We start from the raw sequence: 14758 nt of genomic DNA, 5'->3' as shown, positions 1-14758 counted from the left end.
AGTGGTCATGTGGAACGTGCTTGTCGAGAGGAAGATGCAAGTCCTTTAAACGTCAAGACCCCGGGGACAGAGGGCGCTCCCCGGGGGAATAACCAAGAATAGGTCCTACCCCTGAAGAGTGGTGCCCGCGGTATGTTGGAGAATGCCCTGTGCTGCCTGTACATATTGACGACATTCAAGTGTTAGCCACTTTAGATACTGGCTCCCAAGTAACTACAATTGACTACAAGATCTTCTGCCGACTCTGGAGTCAGAAGAGCCCTATACCTCCTCCACCCACATGGCTGAGGCTGTTGGCCAGAAATGGGTTAGATATCTCGTGTGAGGGCTATTGTGAAATTGATGTCAAAATTGGAAAGACCCAGTTGACCCGACAAGGTTGCCGTATCACCCATACCGAAGCCTCTACCATCCCTCCTATCATAATTGGTATGAATATCCTGCAGAACTGCCCCGATGAACTGTTAACAGCCCTGAAGTATGAATTCCCAGGTGTTTCCCAGAATTGCCAGAAAGCTTTGGGCAAGGTGGTCCGAGTGCTACAAAACCGACAAAGATTTGTGAGAGAAACAGGCGAAGTCGGGAAAGTCAAGTTCGTGGATCATAAAGCTATCGTACTACGTCCCAACACAGAGACTATCCTATGGTGTAAAGCCAGATGCGGCCCGTCTGGAATGTCTTATGATGCCATCATTGAACCTTGCAAGGCGCCATCTCGAACCGACTTCGTCGTGGCAAGAACGCTAGTCACGGTGGCGAATGGCCGAGTTCCAGTGCGAGTGTGTAATCCCCACGACTATTCCATCCGGTTGACCAAAAATCACACCAAGGGAAGACTGACGTGGGTCACCTTTAAGGATGTAAACACAACTGTTGACCTCAATGTGGGTGTCACTGCGCAGACAGAAAAATACAAGGAAGTGTGCCCGTGGTGGACGGAGGTGCATGTCGGGGAAGCTGGTACACCCAGTGAATTGGTGGAAGGAGTTCTAAGAGTTGTGAAAGAAAATGAAAAGTCCTTCAGCAAGCATGCATCTGACTTCGGAAAGGCTGAAAAGATTCGTCATCATATCTCCACCGGGAATGCTCCCCCAATAAAGGAAAGATATAGGCCACTTGCCACTGCACTGTACCAACCGGTCAAAAAAATGTTGGAGGAAATGAAGGCCAGCGGAGTCATCCATGAAAGTTTCAGCCCCTGGGCCGCCCCCATTGTAATCGTAAAAAAAAAAGGATGGCAGCTTACGTTTCTGCGTAGACTATAGAAAACTGAACCAAATTACCCATCGTGATGCCTATCCTCTGCCAAGAATAGAGGAGTCCCTGGCCGCATTAAAATCAGCTTCCTACTTCTCAACCCTTGATCTAACGAGCGGTTATTGGCAAATTCAAATGTCTGATGCAGACCGCGAGAAGACGGCCTTCACCATGCCCATGGGGCTATATGAGTTCGACCGCATGCCCTTCGGCCTTTGTAATGCGCCAGGAACATTCCAAAGACTGATGGAGCACTGCTTGGGGCACCAAAATTTTGAAATCGTATTACTGTACTTAGATGACATCATCATATATTCGGGAACGTACCATGATCATCTTCAGCACCTTCATGAAGTCTTCCAAAGGTTAGCCGAATACGGACTCAAACTCAAACCATCCAAGTGTTTCCTGCTAAAAAGCAGTGTGGCCTACCTAGGACACATTGTCAGTGCTCAGGGTGTCACTCCAGACCCAGATAAAATCTCCGCTGTAAAAGACTGGCCCATTCCAAGAACTGTCCGAGACGTAAGGAGCTTCCTCGGCTTCATTGGATATTACAGGAGATTCATCAAAAACTTTGCCCAGACTGCTAGCCCATTACATGAACTGTTACGGGGGATAAATCGCAGTCAACAGAACAAACGTTTGCTGGTACAGTGGGGGGAATCACAACAAGCTGCCTTTGATCAGCTGAAGAAACTCATGACAGAGACTCCCATATTAGCCTACCCCGACTAAACTCGTCCTTTCAACCTGTATACCGACGCCAGTTTCAGAGGCTTAGGGGCCGTACTCTCACAAGAACAAAACGGAAAGGAGAGAATCATTGCTTTCGCCAGCAGAAACTTGAAAAAAACTGAAAGAAACGACGCCAACTATAGTGCATTTAAGTTAGAGCTGCTGGCCCTAGTATGGGCAGTCACAGAGAAATTCCGTAATTATCTGTTCTCAACACCTTTCACCGCCTTCACAGACAACAACCCATTGGCTCATCTCAACACGGCTCAACTTGGAGCACTGGAGCAGAGGTGGTATTCGAGACTATCCAACTTCACCTTTACCATCAAGTATCGTGCTAGCAAGAGCAATACCAATGCAGATGCCCTGTCACGTATCCCCCAGGAACAGTTTGCAGCTGACCCAGGAGATGAATGGGAGGAAGTGGAGATGCCCGCATTCTATGGCATGCTCACTCTGCAAAAATCCATATCTACCAGGGTGCAGTCAGTGAATAAAGCCCAGCATCTACCAGAGATACCCGCTGTGGGGTCGTCCAATGAATGGCTACAAATCCAGAATGCCAGCCCAGCATTGATCAAATTGAAAGCTCTGCTCCTGTCCAAGGAAACATTGCGCAAAGAGGAAGTTCAGTCTGAGGGCGAAGAGTTCCTACAGCTATGGAGACAGAGAGATCGACTTCGAGTTCAGAAAGATCTGATTGTCCGTCGGAGTGTCAACCCGAAGACACATGAGCAAGTGACGCAAATCCTTGTGCCCAGGCAGCAAATCAGCAGAATATTGCATGCATATCACGACCAATCAGGTCATCTTGGAATCGAGAAGTTGGAAACTACTATTCGACAACGTTTCTTCTGGGTCAACATTAGGAAGGATGTGGAATTATGGTGCCAGAACTGTAGTAATTGTGCCTTAAAGAAAAGACCTGCCCCCACACAAAAAGCACCGCTACACCCAATCCTCAAGTCATCATCCCCTGGAGTTGCTCATGATCGATCACGTAAAGCTGGAACCGAGCAGAAGTGGCTACCAATACGCCATCACGATCACTCAAAATTTGCTGTCATTCTTCCAGTAAGAGATATCACCGCACGCACCACTGCTGAACTTCTTTGGAGGGCATTCATCAGACCCTATGGGTATCCTGACAAAATTCTGACCGACCAGGGATCTGCGTTCGAGTCCAGATTGTTCCACGAACTCTGTGCCTTGTACAAATGTAAAAAAGTCCACACCACTGCCTATCACCCTCAATGCAATGGGGCATGTGAGAGATTAAATCAGACTCGAATTAACATCCTAAAAGCCATACCCGAAGAAGAAAGAAAGGACTGGCCTGTTCTTCTGCCCGAAATAACTTTTGTGTATAACAATACCGAGCATGCCACCACCGGTTTCACCCCCTACTTCCTTTTGTTCGGTAGGAATGGAAAGTTACCAGCTGACATACAACTGGATGTACCCTCCGATCTGGATCAAGACATTAACATTAGCACAGAGTGGGTTCAGGCACATCGTGACAGATTAAAGAAGGCTTATCAACTTGTCGATCAGAGAAGGGATCAGTGTCAGCAACGACAGAAAGAGAACTACGATGCAAGAGCCATGGCCGAACCCTTGCAAATTGGTGACGTGGTGTGGAAGCAACGACATAACCGCCATAGCAAACTCGATCCACACTGGGAAAGTCAACCTTACCTCATTCGAAGCATCCCCAAACCTGGCCAAGATGTTTATCAAATCTCCAAAGTCGGAGAAGATGTTACGATGGTAGTGCACCGGAACCAGTTAAAAAAATGCCATAGCCCACCGCTTGAATTGACCGTGCCAATTACACATGGGATCGGAGACTCGGATTTTAGGGAAGGTCCAGATCCCAATACCACTTTCCAAGATATGCTGAAAATGTTTTGGCCGGGAATGAATACTTGCATGTATCCTTGCCCTGTAAATGCTGGTGAACCATCCAATGTACATGAGGTTCATGATCCATTGTTATTGCCATTTGACTTTAATAATGCTCTTGGATTGTCGGATGACCTAACCTGTAGTACCTCAGAGTTAAGATGCTCCAGCAGGAGTACCAAAGGCGTCTTACCTCTCAGGTACCGAATTTAAAGATAGAAGTTTGTATGTATTATTGACTAAGTCATGTATAATACAGTTTATTGATTTCTTTCTTTTTAATCTTATTTTGAATAATAAGAATGTTTAATTTTTTTTTAACTTGTTGCATGGGGACATGCAAATTTCAGTGGGGTAGTGTGTGATAGTCACCAGCACGGGGTGAATGTACCCCATAATGTAGCACTGAATATATGTAGGTATCATTAACAGACATATGATGTTATACTTGATATGCGCCTCATAGAGGCTACTGAAGGTTATGGCATAGCTTATCCCCATAGGGGAAACCCATATTGCCCTGTACATAATTCCCTCACAGAAGGCAGTGGAGACTTTCATAGAAAGTAAGGAGGACTGGCTCCATTATTAACATATACTGAAATCCCCTCCTGGAGGGGAGTTGGACTGAGCCACTTCAGAAAGGACAGCGCAGGACCTATCCATGTGTCCCGTTTGAAGGGGCACTTAAATTGGTGACAGTTGGCAACGAATACAGATACTAATAAAGCTACACAGCTCGCGGGTTGAGCGGGCAAGTTGGTCCAGCGCGAGGACAAGGTTATAAATAGACAGAGCCGGTAACGGCGGTGGCGCAGTTTCCTTCAGGAGTTTGGTGCAGGCAGAGCTACGCAGCAGAGCGGAAGGAAGAAGCGGTGCTGGAACACAGAGGTAACTTACCAGCAGCTCCGGTGATGACGGCGAGCCCCTCTCTTCAGTGCAGACAGGCGGCAGCAGCTCCGGTGACGGACGAGGTGCGGCACCCGGCAGCAGGCACTAGAAGTGGTGGGCGCCATTGTTGGGCGGTCCTCAGGCCGGGAAGTGTCATTGTGGGCGGAGATCCAGGAGAGACCTGTCGGCATAAACATAAGGGAGCGGTGAGTGATAAACCAGCCCCACGCAGGCTAGAGACCGCCCACAGTCCATCCCTAAGCAAACCTCCCATGGTTGTTAATTCAGCATCACCTCAGAGTCAGCAATTCACCACAGTACAGCTAGTCAGCGTGTAACAACTAAAAGTGGACAGTCAAAGTATACTGTAGCCCAGCAGATCAAAGTTCAACATATCAGTGCAGTAGAGACTAGAATTACCTCAGGAAATAACATACTGTAACCATCTCCCATTTGTTTTGGATACATGCTCTTTGATCCCCAACTGTGTACATAAATCTGAGAACAGCTAGAAAGTTCTATCATCGTTATCTAAAACCCCTTAACTCCGTGCTGTGAGTATTTAATGTGAGAAGCCTACAGTTTCAGGATATTTGCCTGCTACTACATAAACCACTTATACTAAAGATTTCACCTACACTTAGAACTGCCTGAACCTACAGATAAACTGCTGAACCAAGTCTGTGAGTAGTGAAAGAGAGGGAGATAGAGACCATTCATCGCAGGAGTGTTTCAGTAGGACTCCAGTGAATTAAGTGATTGCAGAGAAGGAGTATAACTTATCTGTGCAAGACATTAAACTAATAGCCCTCCAATTTACAATCTCCTAGGGGTGGATTTGCCAGGGCTTGTTATCAAACAGAAACTGCCCACCATTTCCTGTGTCCCGTAAAACATTTCTTCCTGGTTAGTCATTCATTCTAGAGCTCTACTGCAGTCAGAAGAGAGGAGTTTATCCCTTAAGGACACCTACTTGTTATAAACTTCCGGTTAGTTATAAAACTATTGTATCGGACAAGTAAAGTAACAAGACAAAGCAAGCTCACTTAACAGCTCTTAATTACCACTCAACGAACTATTCACCTGTTGGTTTAGGCAGGATAGCTTCCGAGACTCTGGTATAGACTCAAATAGGAACTCCATCTAGGGATACAAAAGACATACAATTGCTTATTCAAGTTTTTTTTTTACTGCAGTTAGGATAATACTTAATGCATTAAGTAACCTCAGGTAATTGTTGAGGTCATTACTATAAATTGTTGACTTGTATTTGTGCTGTGATCGTTCTGTTTCATTCATTCAATGAATCGTTTGCATGCAATTAACCGTTATTCTCCATAGAAGAAAAGAAGCAGTGTTCCTGCATAATAAAAATATCTGTTATTTATTGGTTGTGTGAATTACTGTGTTAAACTGTCAATGTTATTGTGAGTTGAAGTACCTGAAAAGGAGAAAGGACTGAAGAGGAAATACTTACCGGTAGGTCACACTTATACCTCACAACTTTCCCAGCTTTTAGTTGTTCCCACTAATTAGATACTGTTCCGCTGTACCGCCAAGCTCGCAAAACATGCAGGCCCACCAACAAGGGGGGGGGGGGGGGGGGGGCTGGAGTCCCAGACCTGACAGAGAAGGGGGTCCAGACCTGGTCCTACAACTATAAATATTAAATAGCTCCTTACCAGATATGTATCTGGCTCTGATTTCTGTCCCTGTGGTGTGTCCATCGGCTCTGCTACAGCCAGACTCTGCTCTGGTCCCGGACAGCAGGGGCTGCTGGGACATGTATTTTTTTTTAAGTGTCTGGCAGCCAGGCACTTTGAACAAAACTACATGTCCCAGCAGCCCCCTGCTGCCCGGGACCAGAGCAGACCAGACTAATGGATGCCTGAAAGCAATTCTTGGAAAGAGGAGATATGGTGCACTGCCTGTGCGGATGAGGGGAGGAGAAGGACCCAGCAATTTACAGGGATCCAAAGCAAACACTGCAGCAAGGATCTCCCTGTCAGCCCCCACCACAGTGAGTACTTGTCTTATATATTCTTGTTCAGGCTGATCTCTCTATTGCTAAGTTCTCTCTCTCCCTCCCTCTCTCCCTCCATTTCCACCTATTCCCTTCTCTCTCTCACACACACATACATACATACATACATACATACATACATACATACATACATATATATACAGGGGGCCATGTCTTTTTTGACAGTCCCGGAGCCATAATTTCTGATGGGAACCCTGAAAACAGGTATAGACACGCCCCTCTAGTCATCACCCCCCCCCCCCCATCCCCATCACAAATGGGATTGCCCAAAGTCTTTACGACCCTAGCACATATGCCCTTTGCATGCACGAGACACCCCCGCTGCTGCTGGTGCGTGCCTGATGATTAAGGGGCGCATTTATCATTGGAATGTGATGCTGGGGCAGTGACATCGCCCGACATTGCATTGCGGTACCCTGCAATACCGCCGGGATGTATCATCTGTCAGGGACAGGGCTCCGAAAGGAGCCCGTCCCTGCGATGCCTAGAGCCGGAAGCCGGGGGGTCTGTGCATGCTCGGTTATGCGCTGACCCCCCGCGACCCCGCTGACTGCACTGCCGCTCGGGCAGTGTGAAGTGTAGCCATTGGCTACAATGGGCTATCGCCATATCAGAATGGCGATAGCCCAGGGGTGCGATGCCGGGCTGCCCGATGTTGATACATAGGTTTCTATGGGGGATGCGGCCAGTGGCGCTGCAGGGGGGGATCGCAGCACGGATCGGAGATTCCTGCTGCGGTCCCCTTTAATACATTTAGGTGAAACTTAATATTTGCGGTTAACCCCCGAATTGTTTTCGGGGATTTAGCCGCAAATATTAGTTGATAAATGGGCCCCTAAGACTCAGATGATCATTTGTATCCACAGTAAAAGCATAGCTGCCTACTCTCCTACTCCCTGACATAGCAGCAATCTCCCTCTCTCCCTCATTAGTCTAGCAATCTCCTTCATGTCACCTAGCCCACCTTACACTGTTACATCATAGTTACCTCCCGTCCTGTATTCTGCAGGAGACTCCCTGACATAGCAGCAATCTCACACTCTCCCTCATTAGTCTAGCAATCTCCCTCATGTCACCTAGCCCACATTACACTGTTATATTTTTGGGGGAAAATATAGAGATAGATACATTTACATAAAATTATCAGCACAATTTCCCAGCACTTTACCAAGTATAGTAGCTTTTACTAACTACTTTGGGGCTCATCTACATTTGGATATAAGTCATTTTAAAATATTCCTCTCAGATGTAGCAGTACACACCCACGCTTCTAGGTGCCATGTTGACAATCTCTCCATATATGGAACTAGACACGCCCTTTGGTTGGAGCATGACACGTCCCCTCAATGGGACGCTGTGCAAAATTCTACTACCAACTATAATCTCCCTGAAACTAGTTTTCAAAAGTAGGCAAGCATGAGTAAAAGCTAAATAGTAACCCATGTACTGCATAACTGGCTGTGTGACTATGAGGATGCCAGTACATGCCCTCATATAAAAACATTACGGAATATTTCGACTCTTATCATAAACGACATAAATATTACGTTGCTCCTTGGGGAAACAGTCCAGGCTATGGCGAGTAAAAGATCCACCAATCATTTTAATAAACCAGTCCCGGGGCAGCCATATTTGTCTACACATAATTAAACACCAATATTTTTTTTTGCATTGAGCAAAGCGACTTTAACGAACTGAACATGTGCCGAGTTGTGGGATCAATCACATAATCCCCTAGTAATTCACAGTTAATAATGGTTTTATTTTATGTTGCAAAGTGCCTCTTATTTCAGATATACTGTGCGGCATTAAATACATTCCAGTGGGAACGGTTCCTAGCACCTGTAGAGAGCTTGTTTTCTAAGTTCAGTCTGTGAAAATCTTGTCGGAAGGAGAAAGCTGATTATCAAAGAGATAACAGGCGGAACAGACAGGCTCACATTCGGCTGTCTTGCTAAATATTTTATTAGGCGTGACCATCAAGGGCTTATTTCGGGAACACAATCTTTTTTGGCCATAAATATATATATTTTTTTTTAAAAAGCTTTATTGAAAGGACATTTTTAAATGGACATCATGCAATGCCACAGTTCATGTACTTGTTTGCAACTGCCTGAAATTTTTTGAAAACCCTTGCAGCACTTGTATTAAACAGAGTGTTAGGGATTAATGGCGTATCCAGGGGTGGGGCTGAATACAAGCTGAATACAATTCCCAGAGGTACAGCCGCAGGTGTTGAGAAGATTCTCTGCAGAAAAAGACCTTTCAGGGCTCCAGCATCTCTTCAGTGGGTTTGGTCGTGGGTAATTATTTTCTGTATCACAATATAGACCGTCTATGAGGAACTATGGAGCTTATTCTGATCGTAGCGGCCAAACGTGCGTACGTTCCAAAACAACGTACGCTATCCGTACGCGGCCGTTGGGGTTAAGTCCACCCACAACTCAGCCGCATACGTACGGCCAGAAACAACGTCGAAGGGGAGTGGCGTACAAATGTGCGTACGCCAACGTACACGGACGGGCCAGCCCTTACACTCCGACAACTGGCGTACAATTGAGCGTACACCACCGTTTACGGACGTCTCTCGGCCGTCTTCCCACCGACTTCTTGCGGCTATCTGAGCGTACGCCAGCTTGCACGGACGGGTCCCTATTGTTTTCAATAGAAAAGTCAGCTTATGTCACCGCTCGTGAGAGTGAGCGTACGTCCGTGTACGCTGACATACCCTTCATATATATGGACCTGCAAATCTTGCCTTTGAACTATAATGATGAAAATTAATTAATTGATCGAATTAATTAATGTGCAAAATAGTGGACATGGGCTTAAAACATTGCTGAAACATCCTTTGTAGGTGTTAGATGTGGTTTATGTTATTGTATCCTAAATACAAAACCTATGTTTGTATTAGAGTGAACACGTTGACACATGTCGACTTGTGTAGATTGAGTGTGCTACTGTGTAAAGTCTATGAAAGCACGTAGTGAATGTGTATAACTGTTTAACAAATACCTACCTTAGCATATATAAGCAGGTCTTAAAAAGATTCTTACCTTAAATTAAACAAACCTTTAAATGTTGAGAAGTTTCGAAAGATAAGCTTCCAATGTGTTTGAGTGCTGTGTGTGGCTTGCAGGTAGTGAAATCATGGTTTGGACTTAATAGACTGCAGCATTGGTTATTACATTCAGGTGTATGTGTTTGGTAGTAATCAGCGTAAATTAGCACATCCAGGCGCACGCTGGCATGCGGTATCTGTAGGGGTGGTTTGAGATGTCGGTTGGCGGCCGCCTGTTTTGTGTCCGAAATGAACGGTGCTTTAGTCGATCGTGCGGTAGTAGCACCGCTCATTTTTGGTGCACACCCCCGTGTACGCCCATATTTACGCCCATTTTCCCTCATTATTTCGGCCGCTCCCCTCATCACGCCCCTATGCCGCCCCCAATGCCCGTACACTCGCGTATAGGTTTTTTCGCACGGAGAGACCCGTCCGTAAGCGTTGTGGAGTGTTCGCGCCTGCGCATTAGCGAATGTACGCATGCGCAGATCATAAAAAAATCCCGGGACGTACGCGTACGGCCCGGCCGCTCCAACCAGAATAAGGCCCTATATGTATCTTATATATTCAAGTCCAGTCCGGTAAATACCAACCATCGCTTTACCTTGACCCAGTTGGTGAACAGTGTTTGTTTAATGAGCTCAAATTGAGTTTATGTTCCCCTTTTATGACGTCCCATTCTTGTACATATCATTTGTTATGCTTTGAGTGCAGCTATTTCCTTGGTTTTTGTGTTTTATTTACGGTTGGGAATCGGATTGACTACCACCTGTCATAGCACCCCTCTATTTTATTCTACCCCATTCCCATCCCTCTATTCTATTTGATCTAATTAGCAGTTCATTGCACCCTATTACCATCGCTCTATTTTATTCTACATGATAACAACACCTCTATTCAGGGCAGTAGAGAGCCTGTCTGGGCCCAGGTACTTTTCAAAGGTGTGGCCTAATCACAGGAGGCTGGTCCATGCATCCCTAGAAATAAATACAGAAAAAGCATTTGGTCGACATGTAAAAGGTTGACATGAGTTTTTCCTATTTTGTTTTTCAAAAATGGTGTTTTTTTCATACTTTACTATCCAAGTGGGCATGAGTATATATAAAAGTGTGTTGAGTGTAGCGAGGCACCATATCCAAAGCATGGAGAGCGAAGGGTGGCATGCGAGGGAACGCTGTACACTTATCCGGTGTCCATGTCGATTTAAGCCAACATAGACACCAAATAAAAACCTCATGTCAACCTTTTTTCATGTCGACATGATGCGTGTGTCAAGTTCTGTCGTCCCTATCACTCATACCCATACAGTACTTTGCATAGGTTCCGATTTATGTTTTTGCTGGTGGGTGCTCAAGCCAAAAATATAGAGGAGTGGCTTCATGGGGAAGGGGTGTGGCCACAAAATAATACCAATTTATATTACGGAGCACAGTTGTCTCCAATATTCAAATTACAGCAACAGAGTTCCACATACATAAATGCACCCACAGTGCAGGTACATAAATGCCCCCACAGTGCAGGTACTCGGCGGACAGAATACACTCTTCCCGGCATACTGTTTCCCAGGTGGCGGGTCCGGCAACGTGGGTGCTGCAGCCGCAAATTAGCAACTTAATATGGCGGCCCAGCAGCGGGACTCGGACCCACAGAATCGGCACCTATGATACTTTGTAAAGATGGATGAAAGTGTGCAGTAATTTAGTAATAAACCAGTGAGATTGCGCCATTCCGCACTGATCACTTGAGTTTTTATTCTGCAGAATTTAAAGTCCCTAAAGAGTGCTCGGACCATGTCGGACTGGAGAACATTTAAAGACAATATAAATATTATATGTGAAGGTTTGAGGTGAACTGCAGAACGAGGGGAATATTAGACACAACTAATTAGAATGTTGCCCATCTGCTGTAAATATCATGAGAATATTTGACCCCCATCGCGCTACTCTTGACGTTGGCGCTGGGTGAAAAAATACATTGAATATTTTTCAGTTCTGTGGAAATTTCTCTTGATTAGTCCTTACCCCACCCCCCCCCCCCCCCACCCCCTTCTCACTCATTTATTTTTATTTCTCAAGATCCCTAGTTGTAACCTAGTTCAGCGATACCTAATTTCATGCTGTGTTAATATCCACCTACACACGAAGCTGGATAAATACCAAGAGCGCATTTCTATTTCCTGAGATCCAAGAAAATAAACAACTTGCCACCCCCCCCCCCCCCCTCCCATGTGCGCAACAACTTTGTCTTCTGCCCTCCCCGCCCACTTCCAAAACTTTCTTTTAATGATTTATCCGGGTGTCAGAGTTTTTTTTTTTTTTTGTGAGACATTTAAAATAGATTCATTGTATTCAAGTTCTCACACCAAGAAATAATTAGATTAAAGACTTTTTTTTTCTCCAGAGATTCTTGATTGCACCTATTTGTGCTAGTAATAATCAGACACTTCTGCTGAAATGCTGTGTATGGGCACCTTTAGGGAGGAAATAGCTTTTTCTTGTTAGAATCCTTCCCGTAGTTATTATGAGCATGTTTAGGATCTGTAGGATTTTGCTATCTGCGGAGGACAGAGTAGTCCTCTTCAAAACCATTGATGGACATCAGTTCCAACAGCGGCACCTTCCAGTTGCAGAAGACAATCCATCTCCTTAACCGTGCGATAATAATAGCAACATTTTAAGGGCGTATTTATTAATTCTCAGGTATTGGTCCCGATAAATGATCATTACTTATTGTGGTAATGAAAAATTAAAGATTGCCTGGGGAATATCACTGGTCACATGCAAGGACTGCCTGAGATCAGAGACCGTCCTTGTAATGATCGGGACTCATCTGCACTAGTGCAAATGCACAATTGTGTGGGAAAGATATCCTATAAATCCTTCTCCTGGAAATAATTGTGGCATGCAGTCTATAGAGTACTCTAAAATAATGCCATCTGAGGATGACATTGGCTACTGGGGTCTCCAGTAAATCTGACATTTCAGAAGCCCTTTAACCCCTTACCGCCGCAGCCTGTTTTTGCCTTCCTGACAGAGCCCTTTTTTTCAAATCTGACATGTATCACTTAAGTGGGGATAACTTTTTTTTGCTTTTACTTATCCCAGTGATTTTGAGATTGTTTTCTCGTGACACATTGTACTTCAAGTTAGTGGTAAATTTTGGTCGATACAGTCTGTGTTTTTTTGTGAAAAATACCAAAATGTCGTAAAAAAATTGAAAATTTTGCAATTTGCAAAATGTTAAATTTTCTGCTTGTGAGACAAATAATCATACCACTCAAAATAGTTAATAACTAACATAGACCATATGTATACTTTATGTTTCCATCATTATTTCAACCTCCTTTTAATTTTTTTGGACACTAGGAGGCTTAAAATATGAATAGCAAATTCTCAAATTTTCAAGAAAATTTCAAACACTGATTTTTTTAGGGACCAGTTCAGTTCTGATGTGACTTTGAGGGACTTGTATGTGAGACACCCCCATAAATGATGCCATTTCAAAAACTGCACCCCTCACAGTATTCAAAACAGCATTTTGGAAGTTTGTTAACCCTTTAGGTGTTTCACAGGAATTAAAACAAAGTGTAGGTGAAATTTCAAAATTTCATTTTTTTTTGCAGATTTTCAATTTTAATACATTTTTCTAAGGAACACAGTAGATTTTACTAGAGAAATGTGACTAAAAATTGGTTCCCCCAATTCTTTTGTTTTCATAAATATCCTATATGTGGCCCTAGTGTGCAAGTTGACCAAACCACAGGCTTCATAATAGAAGGAGCACCTACTTGATTTTGGAGCCTCCTTTTTATGAGATTATTTTTTAGGCACCATGTAGGTTTCTAGGCACCATAAGATGCTAAAAGTTAGGAACCCCCCCACAAGTGACCCCATTTTGCAAACTACACCCCTCAGGGAATTCATCTAGGGGTATAGTGTACATTTCAAACCCCCAGGAGTTTCACCAATTTTGGTACAACTGGGCTGTGAAAATGAAAAATTACATTTTTTACACAAAAATGCAGTTCTGGCTCAAAAATTTTCATTTTCACAAGGAATGAAGGAGACAAAGCACCCCAAAATCTGTGCCCCAATTTCTCCCGAGTACGGCAATGCCTCATATGTGACCAAAAAATACCATTTGGGTGCATGGCAGGACTCAGAAGGGAAGGAGTGATATTTGGATTTTGCAGCACAGATTCTGGTGGAATGAATGGTGGGTGCTATGTCGCATTAGCAAGACCCCCGAAGCACCAATACAGTGGAACCCCCCACAAGTGACCCCATTTTGCAAACTACACCCCTCAGGGAATTCATCTAGGGGTATAGTGTACATTTCAAACCCCCAGGGGTTTCACCAATTTTGGTACAACTGGGCTGTGAAAATGAAAAATTACATTTTTTACACAAAAATGCAGTTCTGGCTCAAAATTTTTCATTTTCACAAGGAATGAAGGAGACAAAGCACCCCAAAATCTGTGCCCCAATTTCTCCCGAGTACGGCAATGCCTCATATGTGACCAAAAAATACCATTTGGGTGCACGGCAGGACTCAGAAGGGAAGGAGTGATATTTGGATTTTGCAGCACACATTCTGGTGGAATGAATGGTGGGTGCTATGTCGCATAAGCAAGACCCCCGAAGCACCAATACAGTGGAACCCCCCCACAAGTGACCCCATTTTGCAAACTACACCCCAGGTGCTGATCAGTTAGTTTATACTGATCAGCACAAAAGGGGGGCAGCAGGGGGCAGCAGATACAAAATTATATCACACAATTTCTGACACAATGACGCTGCTGCAGCAGCAGCAGCAACACAAGCACCAGGAAGTCACAGGAGCTGGCACGGATGCCACCAACG

General features: G+C 44.7%; 1 long non-coding RNA gene across 1 annotated transcript in view; it reads right to left on the bottom strand.

The window, feature by feature from the left end:
• LOC146026691 (uncharacterized) overlaps positions 1 to 14758 on the bottom strand; it is a 76790-nt gene that overhangs the window by 54917 nt on the left and 7115 nt on the right. Inside the window, exon 2 of the long non-coding RNA XR_014454521.1 lies at positions 5875 to 5934. This is a non-coding gene — a long non-coding RNA (uncharacterized LOC146026691). The remainder of the gene's footprint in view (positions 1 to 5874; positions 5935 to 14758) is intronic.

This window comes from Crinia signifera, chromosome 8, assembly GCF_055691185.1.
Source record: "Crinia signifera chromosome 8, ASM5569118v1, whole genome shotgun sequence".
Lineage (NCBI taxonomy): Eukaryota > Metazoa > Chordata > Amphibia > Anura > Myobatrachidae > Crinia > Crinia signifera.
The sequence above is the reverse complement of the archived record's forward strand: the minus strand, read 5'-3'. Positions and strand labels throughout refer to the sequence as shown.